At 46.3% G+C, this 15,267-nt stretch overlaps 1 long non-coding RNA gene across 1 annotated transcript in view; it reads left to right on the top strand.

Annotated features, from left to right (window-relative positions):
- The window catches only part of LOC144893279 (uncharacterized), a 342,685-nt gene that overhangs the window by 75,452 nt on the left and 251,966 nt on the right, over nucleotides 1–15,267 (top strand). The window lies entirely within an intron of this gene.

The following is a 15,267-nucleotide window of genomic DNA, read 5'->3' as shown; positions in this document are numbered from 1 at the left end:
AGTGATTCTTAATTCAGTTCATTTGTCTTATTGGAGTTATTGACGACATGAGAAAGGTATTTAAAAGTGTCATTCAACTTATTATCATTATATTCCTATCCCATTACCATTGATTACTGATAGCAATCGGCTTCCCAATATTGTGAAGCTGGGAGTAATGAAAATGCACCTTTTAAAATGACAAGTACACTCATGGACGATTTACACTATTCACTATACACGATACAGCCTGGTGTTGGCTTAGCGGTTCGGGTGCTGGCTTGGGATCCTAGGATCCTGAGTTTGAATCCCGGTCGATCGTTGAACTAATGCCAGGGAGGTTGACTCAGCCTGTCATCCTTCCGAGGTCGACAAATTGAGTACCAGCTCACTGGTAGTTCGGGCACTGCATCAGTACCACGAACACGCTTCCAGAGGAATGATGCAACCAGCAACCGCAGGCTGCATACGAAACGACAACAACTATAACCTATGCGTAACCAAATAAATAAGTCTCGCATTTTGATTCAGATTGAGTTTTTTTTAACATATCGTACTGATAAAGACTTAAATTTGCAGATGGAAGATTAAAAACTTCACACCAAATGATGCATTCCTAGCGTGGATTTCAATATGGCATGGTTTCAATGTGGCATCTCTGAATATGACTAGATTGCAGCATTTGAGGTCTGAGAGGGTCATTAACCAGTGTGGCAGCTACATTCAAATGCAAGGTGTGCACAGAGGGAGCTGCAGATGGAGGAAATGTTGAGTTGGATCTTGGAGACGGCGTGAAGCTGGAAGGTGTGAAAACATTTTGCTATCTCGGAGACATGCTGAATGGAGAAGGTGGATCAGACTCGGCAACGGTTGCTAGAGTGAGATGTGCATGGAAGAAGTTTCGGGAATTGAGTGGCGTGCTGATGATGAGGGGAGTGTCGTTGAAGCTGAAGGGAAAGGTGTATGCTGCATGTTTGAGAAGTGTTATGATTTATGGGAGCGAGACATGGGTAATGAACGTAGAGCAGCAACGAAGGCTGGAAAGGGTGGAAATGCGAATGGTTCGATGGATGTGCGAGTATCGTTGAGAGAGAGGAAGACAAATGATGAATTGCGAAAGATGATGGGAATAGAGCCTGTGATTGATGCTGTGAAGAGGAACAGGTTAAGATGGTTTGGTCATGTGTTGAGGAAGGATGAAAGTGACTGGTTGAGAAGTGATGGAAATGAATGTAGAAGGAAGTAGAAGACGGGGAAGACCGAGAAAGACTTGGCTAAAGATGGTGGAAGAAGAAATGCGGGCAAGGGGGTTAACAAGAAGAGATGCAGAAAATAGGGCAAAATGGAGAAGATTGTCATGGGGACCACAAGGCTAACCCCCGCTCTAGCAGGGAAAATGGCCTTTAAAATGCATGTTGTGTTGTTGTTGTATCTCTGAATATGACTAGATTGCAGCATTTGAGGCATAGATAACTTCAGTTTCCACCAAAATTCATACGGATCTCAGAATGTTTCTGTGAATCCACGTGCACGATGGACAGAATGCTTGAAGAGTGTTGTTGCTGACTCAATCAACAGACAAATGAATAATTTGACAACAGGATAGGCCCTTGAAACAGTAGAAAATGTAAATAAAAAAAGCCCGATTGGGCTGATGGTCATCTCTTGAGGTTGTAGCTAAGACATCTGCTGATTTTGGTGAACCCCCTGGGAGTCTGTGGAAGCAGAATAATTATTCTACAACGGTTCTTGTTGAAAAATAGAATTTTTGACCAAATAAGGTAATGCAGAGCCCGAGAGATCATGTGATTGCCCACAAAGCATTTTGGGTAATACTAAGTGTATCAAAAAGCTCTAGCTCTATCAAAAAGCTTTCCCGCTCTAGCAGGGAAAATGGCCTTAAAATGCATGTTGTTGTTGTTGTTGTTGTAAGTGTATCAAAAAGAGAATGCTGAGCACTTGGGTTTTCGTCTTCTTCTTTTTTTCTGTATACATAATCGAGTGTCGTGGAAGAGCTAACATTTATCACACAAACAAATCAAACAGACAAACAAACAAAGTATATAAAAAGGGGAGCAGTAGACAAGATGGAGAAAGAAGGGGAAGCACGTAAACACAACATTTGAGAGCAGGGACATCGGGAATGTGTGGGAGGGAGAGGGCTTGGGGGGAGGCAGCATGGGAGGGAGAGGGCTTGGGGGGAGGGAGAGGGCTTGGGGGGAGGCAGCGTGGGAAGGGGGGGGGGGGTGGTGGGAGAAGTATAAACACAAGGACACCAAGGACTTCCAGGAAAGAAGTTAGTATTTCAAAAAAGTGGAATTGGGGTGAAATTAGCGGGGGTAGAAAAGATCAAGGTTTTGGATGGGGGAAAATAAGAGATGGTGGTGAACAGCTGTTTTAAAGACCTGGAGGGTGGAGTGGGATTGAAGAGAGTGAGGGAGTTTGTTCCAGAGGCGGGAGAAAAGAGGAATGAAGCAGTGAAGGTGAGCAGAGAGTCTTGATTTTGGCAGTTTAACCATAAGAGGGTTGCAGGCAGATCTTGTGCGACCTGTAGGAATATTTGCGGGACAGAGCCCAGAGAGGAGTCGGTAGAAGACGGAAAGACCACCAACCTGCCTGCGTTGAGTGAGAGGCCCTTGGATTTAGCTTCATCGCGGGAGATTCCAATGATTCTGAACGCTTTGGTTTCAACAGCGTGAAGACGAGCTAGGTGTGAGGCAGGAGCACCAGCCCAGAGGGGAGAGCAGTATTCCATTGAGCTGCGGATGAAAGCCTTGTATGTGGTGAGGAGCTCAGGTGTGCCAAGGAAGGACTTCGCACGACGGAGGATGCCCAGTCGGCGACTGGCTTTGGAGGCCAGATTTGAAATGTGGTTTTCCCAGGAAAGATCATGGCAGATAGTGAGACCCAAAATCTTGAGTGACAGAACTTCTTGGAGAGGATTATTCAGAAAGTGGATGGGAGGGGTGTCCAGTCGTTCTTTTCGGAGAGACATCGTAAGAGTGTGAGATTTGTCACGATTGAAAGACATGTTCCACTTGTTTGCCCAGTCTGTAATTTTGTCCAAGTCTGCAGAGAGTGAGGAGGCTGCAGACTGCCGATCTGAGGGATGAGGAATGGAGCGGCAGAGAGTAGAGTCATCAGCAAAGAGATAGAGAGGATTTTCAAGAGAGTCGGAGAGATCATTGATGAAGACCAGAAAAAGCACAGGGCCCAGAACACTGCCTTGTGGAACTCCAGCCTGAACAGGAAGAGGAGATGAGAGAAACCCATTCAGGGCCACACGTTGACTATGACTAGAGAGGAAGTCCGCCAGCCATGCGTGGAGATTTCCTTGGATACCAAAGGAGGAGGGTTTGGTGAGCAGAGCGGGGTGCCAGACCGTATCGAAGGCATGTGATATGTCGAGGGAGACAGCACTAATTTCCTGTTTGGCATTGAGGACCTCCATCCATTGTTGAGACAGCAGAAGCAGCATGTCCAGAGTAGAGTGATCTTGTCTCTGTGTTTAAGAAGTTTTGCAATGTGGGAGGTGCTCGTGGGAGATAACAGATCGTAGAGACTCTTGTGTGCCAATTGACTGATCAATATCTGATATTTACCTGTAAAACTCCTTAGTGTCAGGATGACAAGGCATGTAGTGTGATTTCCCCATAAATTGCCACATCGCTGTTGAATTATATAAAAAGGTTCATTTGAAACCTTCCAGCAGAGAGGATAATGCTGACCCTGGCGTTAATTCAGCGAATCCCGGTCAATCGCTGAATTAACGCCAGGGGGGTTGACTCAGCCTGTCATCCTTCCGAGGTCGGCAAATTGAGTACCAGTTCACTGGTAATTCCCTGCTTGTCGTTAAAGGCGGCAAAAAGGGTTGGCGTCAGGAAGGGCATCCGGCCGTAAAACATTGCTTCAAAAAGGGGACCGAAAAACAACAACAACCACAGTTCCCGAAAAAGGCCAACCCCCGCTTGCGGGGAAAAATGGCCTCTAAAGGTGGTAAAGGTGTGTGGTTTACCACCTTTCTCCATACGTACGTATTATTAATAAATTATGCAACCAACTGTAAACTGGTATGGCTCAATTGAGTTATTCCACGACACCCCCCTGATCCAAAATTTAAAGATGGGACCATTGGACCTGTAGCTTATCTGGGCCCTCGCCTAATTTTGTAACCCTGGTAGCATTCGACTGGTGAGTCTGGAGAAGAAGACATTTGTAGAAATGTATGCGATTTCCCAAAAAAATGAAGTCAGCCATTTTGACACACTTCTGGTTATGTGATCAACATGACATCCGCAATTTAACATCCCTATCCTGGCCTAATATTGCAACCCAAATTTGGTAGCATTCTGACTGGTGGGTCTTGACTCCAGAGAATAGGATTTTCGAAGGAATTTACTAAGTCCTTCATTTGGACACACTTCCGGTCATGTGGCCGGAGTAAGCTTTGCAATGACCATTACTAGTCAGTAGAGGAAGCTTGCTGCCAAATTTCAGCCAGATCAGCACAGCACTTTGGCTGGAAAAGTCGAAGTAGGCAACGGATGGATGGACGGATGGTGCGTGATGACAATACCTCATCTGGAATTGCAATTCCAGATAGGCTAAAAATCTAAGACCGAGCGATCCTGCAGACCATCAAGTAGAAGGGCTGTATCAGGTTTTCAGAGCAATCAGTTGGTAAATAAGGGACCAGCAGCGATCCAAAGTTTCAGGGAGTAAACCTCCCTGGAAGTCTCCATGATGCGAAATCGAAAAATCTAAGCCCGAGCGATTGTGCTGGCTACATTCTTGTATTCAAGTGTCAAGTTTCAGAACAAGGGAAGAGTAGCAAAAATAGCAAAAAGTTAACAGACGACCAGATTAACGGACGGACGAACATTACAACTTATTTTATACGGTCATCTCTTCGAGATCCAGATGACCTAAAAATGAAAGGCCAAAGTTTGTCTTCAAAACTTACTGTAAAATATATGGCATGCCCCACTTTTACTTTGCTATAATTACACCTCTCTGACCTTAAGTTCAGACTCTCGGGATACCCTCCAACCAATGATCACCTTTCTCCCTCGACCTGTGTCACATGTTTTTCCCAGCAGTGGGTGAGTTTCCTGATACAATTTGTATCCTGATACAATTGGAATACAAATTGTCTCTGTGGCTCTGAAACCATTTTGGTATGACTCATACATTTTGGTACAAGTCTTTGGTATGACTCAAACCGGTCCAAACCAGGTGGGAGTTTTTTTAGGAGGTACCACCTCCTTACTGGATGGTCGTTGGCTCCCTTCAGGAGCTCATATGCCCTTTGTCAGGTGTTGGTTTTCATCCTGGCAGGGTGTCACAGTCAGCATCCCCACTAGCAAAGCCAGTGAGGGGTATTGGTTTAGACACCGACAACCTGACCATGCAGCAGGTATCACTGGGTTACATGTTACCAGTGGCAGTCCCAAAAGGATGACCTGACCTAAAAAAAAAATTTAAAATCTTAAAATTTTTTTTATCCAAAAAAGTATATTATTCAAATTATCACCTGTCCTATTACCCTTGCATATTTAAGGCTTCCAGTGAAGTTCCCACTGGAAGCCAATTATTCTTGTAAGGATTTTTATTATTACTCTAAGCAAATGGTGTGAAGATGATTCGAGAAAACTGTTATAGCTAGCTCGACAAAACTTTAACTGATTATAGATACTTACGTAAATTAGGGCATGGCGAATATTATTTCTCTATTTTTTGACTTTTTTCAGCTGCCATCCTGGATTTATTGAACACCTTAAATAATCTTCTGTGAAAGTGCTGAACAGATCAATGCGAAATTTTAAACATATGTTGGACTATCCATGGTAATATAAGTTTGCAAAAAAATTAAGTCATCAGTGACATTGTATGGTGGCCATATTGGATTTCGAAATAAAAGTTTATAAACTCTCTTCTCCGAAATTGCTTATCCGATCGATACAAAAACTTTACAAACACCAGAATGGCACTCAGTAGAGAGCATATCTCTGACAGGTTTAACAGTTTACGTTTTGCATCCCACTGATAGGATGGATCTGGTTCTCTGTCTTGTAGACATCCAGTTGTAGACGTGCAGTTTCAGACAAGGTGGGCAAAGAGTATACCAGTGAGTCAATCATTCCGTGATCAATGTTCTTGGCATGATACAGCTCAAATAAATATTCCTTGGCTGAAGCTCTGATATATTTTGATCACATGTCACTCTCCCTTCTTTCGTCCGCAGCGAAGTTAGTTGCTGGCTTAGTTTGGTTCGAGATTCTAATCCAAAGAAGAACTAGGAAGAAGTATCTAGAAAACACAAATTTTCCATTCGGAGCCAGATTAGAGCTCCTCCAGCTCGCTTTATGCAGCATAGCAAGGATGTTTTCTTTCTTAGCCAACAAAAGGTTAGTCCTTTCAGCATTAGCGACTGCAAGGTTAAAATTTATTGAGCAAATATGGATTGAAAATCAAAATCATTATTAGTGTGAATGGATCCGCACTGCTGCCAAAACATATTTATCTGAGAATTTGCATTGTCCCACCACTGCCTGAGGAAAGGGAAGGAAGCTTTCCGTCGGAGTAAAGTCTCCCAGAAGATACGCAATACATCAACAAAAAAATTGTCTTCCAGAAAACTGACATTGAATGTCCAATAGACAGCATCATCTCACTATAATTCACCAAATGTCCGTCCGCCTGTCTGTCTGTCCGTTCGAAGGTACCATAAAAACTGCTGAACCGATCGCAACGATATTTTGGGTGGATAATCCTGTGATCTCCAGGAGTAAAATAGGCTATTTAGTTTTCCCAATTTCAGCTTTAGTCTCCAGCATTCTTAGGTTTGGACTCCCGCATAACATTCGCATTCACATAACGTTCATTGTGACGATGTTTTCATTGTGACGATGTTGTTTTCCCGGGTGCCGCAAAAACGGCTGCACCGATCAGACTCGGTGACTTCGGACAAAGACCTTTTATAAGGACATGGGTTGAATCCCTGCTTGAGAGAATTCCAACCCCCTCGCCGCCATCACGGCCGTCTCTCCAACTTACAATCCCACGAGATATGCAGAAAGGACGACCCAAAACCAATATAAACATCATTAAACATCATTCGTATATAAACATCATTAAAAGTAAAAGTTTTCCCAATTTCAGCTTTGGTTTCCAGCATTCTCAGGTTTGGACTCCCGCATAACATTCGCGTTCGCATAACGTTCATTGTGACGATGTTTTCATTGTGACGATGTTGTTTTCCCAGGTGCCGCACAAACGGCTGCACCGTTTCAGATAAACCGGTAAAATGCCTCCCAAACGGAAAGCCTCATTAACGAAAACGTCCAAGGAAGCTGTTGCAAGAAAGAAAGCGTACAGTTGATGTCACAATTTGAAACACGATGGAATAATATTTACCGATATGAACAGTGATGTGGCTTTTATTGAAATTTTACAAATAATGTTTAGATGTGATTTGATGATTTGCGTGTGATATGATTTAATGGATGTTTATATGAATCGTTTAAAAAAAAATTTTAAGCCTTTAATTTCTGATATTTTGCCTTTTCATTTGGGCCTCCCAATTGAAGCCCCGCCCGTAGGGCGGGTACCGTTGCTAGATGTTACAAATCTAGGAATAAGTGTGAAGCACGACCATATATATGGTGATCCTAAAAGCCACTCAGGCAGGCAAATACATGTATGGGTCACAGTATCAAAAAAAAATCACTATTATTGTAAAACTGGTCTAACCTTGGGAGGGACAGACGGCCACTCAAACACTGACACCCCGTATTTTGGCGTGTGGATGGATTACGAGTTCTCCATACGTCAACAAGGGAAAAGATTGTCAAAGCCCTTGACAGAGAGACACAGTACTTGCCGGATGAAGCTCTTTCACATTGCAATTATTGGTCCATCGTGCAATTAAAACATCCTCCTAAAAACACAAATCCACGACAAATGGAAATGCAAGCCTAAAAACCGGGACATTCTGAAAAAGGCCTGAAAAGCGCCTACTATACATACACACTCTGTTACTCCCTCTCTCTCGCTCAATAGATAGGACAAGACTTTAAAAAAGGAAGGACACCAACAATTGGACGATAGGAAGAAAAAAAATCAGGACAGAGGAAAAGTAACAAAAAACAGGACATGAACTGCCAGAGAATCTGAGCAACAAGGCCCTGCGATTGCATGTGTGTCGAAGCGAGCAACAGCTGTGGAAAGTGGGAGGAGAGACCGACTGTTTCATCTTTTATTATAAAAGTACAAAACCACACCCGTGAAATGTGTGAAACATGAAAACCAAATGTGAAACACGTGAAACCAAATGACAGAGAAAAATCTGGGACAAGTGCAGCTGAAAAATTGACAATTTTTACCAATAAAAACTAAATCCCCATCAAATTTTGCAATGTGAAAACTAAATCCCCACAAATAATTTGCCATCCAAAATTGCACAGATTCTGGTAGCTTACCCTGATGTTTAGAGAAATTAAACTCGAGTTTAATCCTCGTAACCACAAGATTCTTAAAATGCACCAATACATTACAACAACTCTCAATTAAACCTTTGAGGTTCACTTTCCGAGTCTTATAGATCGCCATCTTTGCCTGAGCCGACAAAAAATTAGCAGGTTGATTCCTTTTTTTAAAATAAAAAAGGCAAAGATTTAACACCAAACATGAAAACTCGAAAATTAAAACAAAGTGATAAATTTATAAACAGTTCCTTCAGTAACTGAAAAGGAAATTATACGCCGACATTCAGCATATGCATGGAAGAGTTTCAGATGCACCAAAAAAAGGACATTCATAAGGTATCAATGCAGAAAGAAACATGTAGCAGATGAATTATGGGTAAAATCCAATGAGCTAGTCTCCACTGAAGGATCCCAGTTCTTTTGGGTATAAGCTTTTGATAAAAACTATCCCATTGAGGTTGAGAGGGAGACAAGTAAGGTAACAAGCACGCCCACTTGTCGTTCAATTTGGGATTGTCGCACACGAAACTGACACAGAACTGATGTTTTTCTTTTGTTTTTTTTTGTATGCAGAATCGAGGCTCGTGTAACACATTAGCACATTGAACACATTCATTAGCACAAGAGCTAACACATTGAACATGAAAACATGCACAGACACAGACAACATACAACATACAATGAAGGGAGCGGGAGACAAGAGGGGGAGGGAGAGGGAAGCACACAAGCACAACAGAAGAGAAAAAGGACGTCTGTAGATCTGTGGAAGGGGGAGGGCTGAAGAGGAGCGAGGGGTACACAGTATAAAGCAAATGAACACTACCAGGAATTTCACTACTAGGAATTTCAGGAAAGAAGTTGGGAATTGAAAGAGGCGGATTTAGGGTGTTTTAACGGGGGTATAAAAGACCAAGGTTTGGGATGGGGGAAGACAAGAGATGGTGGTGAACAGCTGTTTTAAAGACCTGGAGGGAGGAGCGGGATTGAAGAGAATGTGGGAGTTTGTTCCAGAGGCGGGAGAAAAGAGGATTGAAAGAGTGAAGGTTAGCAGAGTCTTGATTTTGGCAGTTTCACCAGAAGATGGTTGCTGGCAGATCTTGTGTGTCCTGCAGGAATATTTGGGGGACAGAGCACAGACAGAGTAGAGGGAGCAAGGCCGGAGAGGACTCGGTAGAAAACAGAAAGACCCCCTATCTGCCTGCGGTGAGAATGAGAAAGGCCCTCAGAATCAGCTTCATCGTGGGAGATTCCAATGATTCTGAATGCTTTGGTTTAAATACATAAACATATATATACACATAAACATATATTATATAATATAATATATATGTATATATATATATATATATATATCTATATATATTGTTACAGACGTGGCTTAGATGTTAGTTTACCGAGCGGTTTTGGTATGACCACGTCTGCACAAGTTACCGATTATACTCGACGTTGACGAAGCCGCGCCACGCTGGCTCAATAAGAAAAAGAAGACACCCGGCTGGATTACAATAACACAATACGACACCAATGTTTCAATTCTCAAGACCTCCGGAGGAGATTATATTCGTACGGAAAGGTCAGATTACAGGGGCTAGAGGTATAATCACAGAAAGACAGGCACTTAGACACACTCTTATATTATTCCCCAACAGGCGACAGGCAAACGGGACAAGGCTGACTCACACGGGGGTTGATGAAAAGGACAGCGGGTATCGATGGCTCAAGGTGCACTCTTGGCTCAAGGACAGGGTCGACCCGGTCCGGTCCAGAGATGCGGAAGGTTGCACAGCGCTCGAGGTGGTAACGTTCTTTCACAGGCGGGTTCTCTTCCTCTCAGCGGTCGTAGGCAACGTTCTTTCTCCAGCTGGGGGCGCATCTCTCGTCACGTCCGGCGCGGGGCCGCGTATATCCGGCGGGGAGTGACACGCCCTCGGCTCGTTAGCTCCGCCCCAGATGGAATCGGCACGTTGCTTCTCATTGGGTGCGTGGGGGAGTTACTGGCTCCGCCCCTGACGAGGAGCTGACAGCCAGCCCCTTCGGGGTAACGCCGTGGAGCGCATGGTCATGGCGGGTAACCGAGCCGGTGTGAGGACGCACACTCCCCGCCCCTCTGTTGTTGTAGTCGTAGTTGTAGTTGTAATTGTTGTTGTAGTTGTTGTTTGGGGAAGAAGATGGGAGGAGGTATGGGAAAGGTCCTAAACTCACTACTGATGCCATATAATCACATTCTGGTGCAACGAAGAGTCATAATTAATGGAAACGAGGCCTTAACTGACATAGATTAAGAATAACTAGGAAGATGTCCGAAAGTTGTCTACGTGTGGTGCGGTGGACCTGGGCACGACATTTAATGGGGGAATAAGGGGAAGGTCGGCTCTACTGATTGTTGTTTACATGCAATGGGACTAGGGAATGGGGGATTGGGGAAAGTTGGGGAGTATTGGAGAAAATAGGGGAATATTTACAAGCGGATATGGAGGCCAAATTCCATATTCGCAACATTGCACCCTTCTCTACCCTCGGGGCGTCCCGACCCGATAAATTTTTACCTACTTTAGTGTGGCACGCAATGTAGTTCCCTCTACTATTAACTCTACCCTGAGTGCGACAGTTTTACAGATATTCACAAATGAGTAAATATGTCCCCCTGCGACGTTGCACCCTTCTCCTCACAGAAACACACCCACAGGATAACCGAATCCGGAAAGAATTCTCAAACTAAACATACAGCCGGTAGGGAGCATTATTTACAAGACTACGCTGCTATTTACACTATGATCCAGGACCTGTTTTTGGAGGAACACATGCAGATGTTATGCATAGAGAGAGCGCGCTTGCCAACATCGATACACCAACCCACGAGTGCTCTGTGGCCGACGGCCTTTAATAACGTGCAGAGCACCCCATCCCAGCATCAAAAGCACCACCCCACCACCAATCGGTGCAGTCACCATTGTTCATTGGAATAAAAATAAATTCGACAACCCCTAACCCTGCAGGTGTCTCTTGCTCTTCGTGTGGCCTTCAGTGGTGTTAATTAACAGTGGTTCACCTTTATGGCATAGGTGCCACGTTGACCCATAGGTCCATCCCCGGGTGGTGCTTGGCCGCAAACGAACTGCGGTCCATTGTGGGTGGCCACAAACATTGCGGTCCATATGGTGTATCGATCCCGGCAGCAAACAGCGAAAGTGCAGGCCCACAACTGTGCAGCCAGCACCTCTCTCTCCTCTCTCTCTACCCCAAAGCCAGATCCTCGGAGGTGGGAGACAAAAGAAGAAACAAGTGAGTAAGGTGGTAAGGGCGCAAAAGTGCACGCAATATAAGGTAATGCACACTGGGGGCACATGGGAACCAGGTGAGACAGGTACGTTCCTATCGTACGCCCCCCCCCCCCACCAGGTAACCTACATGGCCCCTCCCTTACCCCTTACTGTATCCACACAACACAACACTACCCATAAACATCTACTTTACAAATCAACAAACATCCCTACTGTCTTCCCCGTTCCTCCCATAAACCAAATTCGTCTTCTCTCCCTCCTAACCAATCAAATTTGCCATTTTCAACTCTCATCAAAATTTGCCATTTTCAACTCAACATCAAAATTTGCCATTACCAATTCATCATCAGTCCCTCCTAGGGAGGGAGAGATGGAATCACCCCAATGTCTCATCCACGTCGTGATGCGTCTCACAAATCCTCACAGCAATCTCATTTCCTGCACAAAACAAAGAAAACACAGGTGTGGAGTCATCATCATCACCACAGGTAAGTGGCTGCGTATGGTGCGACAGGTTCATCAATCCTAACTATCTCCTAAATGACTTTAACAACTTTACACTACCCGGGGTCTTTCTCCGGCCAAACCATTGGCCCTCTTACACTATGGGTTCTAAAAACCAATTCCCATTGGCCAAACTGTGGTGCTCTTCAATTTGGGGTCTCACTCCCCCGATTCATCTCCCGGTGCCCTCGTACAATTTCTGGGCTGCGACGTGTACCTCTCCCAGTGGGTCTACCCACCTGCACACCTCCACCACTGCAGTTGCCTCCGAGCTTACCTGCTCCTTACCCTAACCTAACTACCTGGGGAAGGCCCTCTGGCTCTCTCCCCACTCGGTGCCCTCTCTGGCACTGGGCTACCCGGGTCCGTCCTCCGGATCCTCGGGCCCCATCCACAACTCTACCGGCTCCCAGAGCCCACCTGCGGCCTCACCTGGCCGACATCCTCACAGTGGTGGAGTGCCCAACCAACTACACACACTAACAGGCTACACGCCCAGCCATTTCCACAACACTAATGCACCCATTCACAACACCATTCTGCAACCGCACCACAAATGCCAATATCCAACCACAATTTACCTGCACCCTCTACCTAACACTTACACTACCCGCCCCGGGTACTCGTGAAAGGGGGTCCACTCTTCCCCCATCCACACCTTCGCACCATGCACACCACTCCGTACCACTTACTCCAACTCTCTCCACACACCTGTACTTGCACACCTGTGCTCTCACACCTGGTGCCACCTGCACCCTTCTCTCCCCAAGCGCATTCGCGCTGATCCACACACTCACTACTCATACACTGCTCCACACACCTGTCCAGTTGCACACCTGTGCAATCACACCTGTTCAATTCTCACACACACGGCATCATCTCAGCTAACTACTCCCTTCTGAAACTTGCGCTTCCCAGTCGTCCCTTTAACTATTGCGCTCCCTCGTCATTATAATCCACACTAATCTACCTGCGTCCCCACTACAGGTATCAGTCACTAACTAACCTTAACGTTACCTACTGTCATCTTCGCTAGATCCCTACACACAATATCCTAACCCACCCGGGCTAGTTTTCACTGCCATACACCCCATAAGCTATAGCTCCTTCGCCCCCACATGGGAAGGGTGGCAGGGATGCCATCCCACCACATCGGGGGTCTCTCACTACCAATTTTGCACATCAAATTTCAACAAATCAAAAATTTGCCAATCATCTGCCAATCACTGTACCATTACCAATCATCACTCTGCCAATCCTTTGCCAATCATCAAATTTTGTTTTTCTCTAATTTTGGGGCCAAAACACTAACCTCATCACCCAGTCGACTCACTAATACCTCTCGGTGCGCCAATCCCTGTCCAAAGCCCGGCTTCGTAAAGCCAAGCAATGGATGCTGGTTGTTTTGTGCCAGCGGCTGGATGCGTCCGGCACTCGGTGCAGGGACGGGGGCTTACCCGGGCCGAGATCCCACGCATCACCTCGGCGTGGAGCCATCCCATGGCTCGATCTCGGCCTGCCGGAATGCCTCACCAAAAAGTGGTCGCCATGACGACTCTTTCTATCGGGCCGCCCGCTCCGCCTAGTGGAGCACAGACGCGGCCGTTCAAAGCGAGGCCCAGCACGCACCGAGGGCCCGATTCGGCTATAAGTCGTTCTAAACTCTATCCCGTCTAACGTCGATGCTTCACCTGGACGCTTACACCCCGCAGCCCGTTCCTTGCTCACACATCCAGCTGTGCCCATGCTCCTCGTACCCTTCCTTACACACCCAGGTACACCCATTCCACTCACAGCCTTGGTCACACACCTGACCACCGAACACTTCGGCACACACTCGTTGCTCGCACACCTCACCAATACACCGCTTCGCGCCCCCTCCTCTGTCACCTCCTCTGTGACAATCACAGGTGTGCCCTCATTCGCACACCCAACCACGTGCCTCACCACCAACTCCAGCGTGCATTCCCACTCACGCTCTACCATTCCAGGTGTACATCCTTCCATCCCAGGTGTACATCCTCGCTCACCTGTCACAACCAGCTCACTCTCCTTGTCACTCTCACTACTCTCACCTCCACTCGTGACAACGCACTCACCCTTTCTCTTGACAGCACACTCTTTCCCCATGCACCTGTCCGTCACACACCTTTCTCGCGCACACTCTCCCGTTACACCCTCTGTAACACTCACCACAGGTGGACACTCTTCCTTACTTCTGACAGCGCACTCTTTCCTCATGCACCTGTCCGTCACACACCTTTCTCGCGCACACCCTTGCGCACACTCTCCCGTCACACCCTCTGTAACACTCACCACAGGTGTGCATTCTTCCTTGCCTTTGACAGCGCACTCTTTCCCCATGCACCTGTCCGTCACACACCTTCCTCGCGCACACTCTCCCTTCACACCCTCTGTAACACTCACCACAGCCCGCTTCCATGTGCTCCCTCGCACACGCGCTACGACCGACTCACTCTCGCCAGCACCCTCACTACTCCTTGGCACGCACTTTTTTCTCACACACCCCAGAGTCGGACTTCCTCGCACACCTCCTTTTTCGCACACCAGACCTGTCGCACACTTCACCAGTGGCCTCTCACGAACACCCGGGTCCATCTCGACCCCCAAGCTTCTTAAATCCCCTGGCGCATCATACGCACGACCATATTGGTCACCACTTACACCGGGTCCTCTTCCTCTTCGCTTCTCCTCCATCACCTGTGAATCCCTCATCCGGTTAATGAGCACATCATCACGATCCAAACACAGACTTTGGACCAATTCTTTTATCTCCTCTTTTATCTCTTTCTTATCCCCTCTCCGTCGCTTCTTAATTTCGCTCATCCCTTCTTCCACTTCTTCTAATTTGTGCTTCACCTCTTTTATTCCCCGGTACGTCTCCTCAAGCTCATCCTCCAAGGCTACCTTGACCGTTTCCATGTGCGTCCTCACCTGCCGGTCCTTCGTCTCCATTACCTCTATCACCTCGTCCAACCTCGTTGTCAGTCCCTCAC

This window comes from Myxine glutinosa, chromosome 8 (genome assembly GCF_964187855.1).
Source record: "Myxine glutinosa chromosome 8, kmMyxGlut1.1, whole genome shotgun sequence".
NCBI lineage: Eukaryota > Metazoa > Chordata > Myxini > Myxiniformes > Myxinidae > Myxine > Myxine glutinosa.
This window is presented reverse-complemented; position numbering and strand designations above follow the sequence as displayed.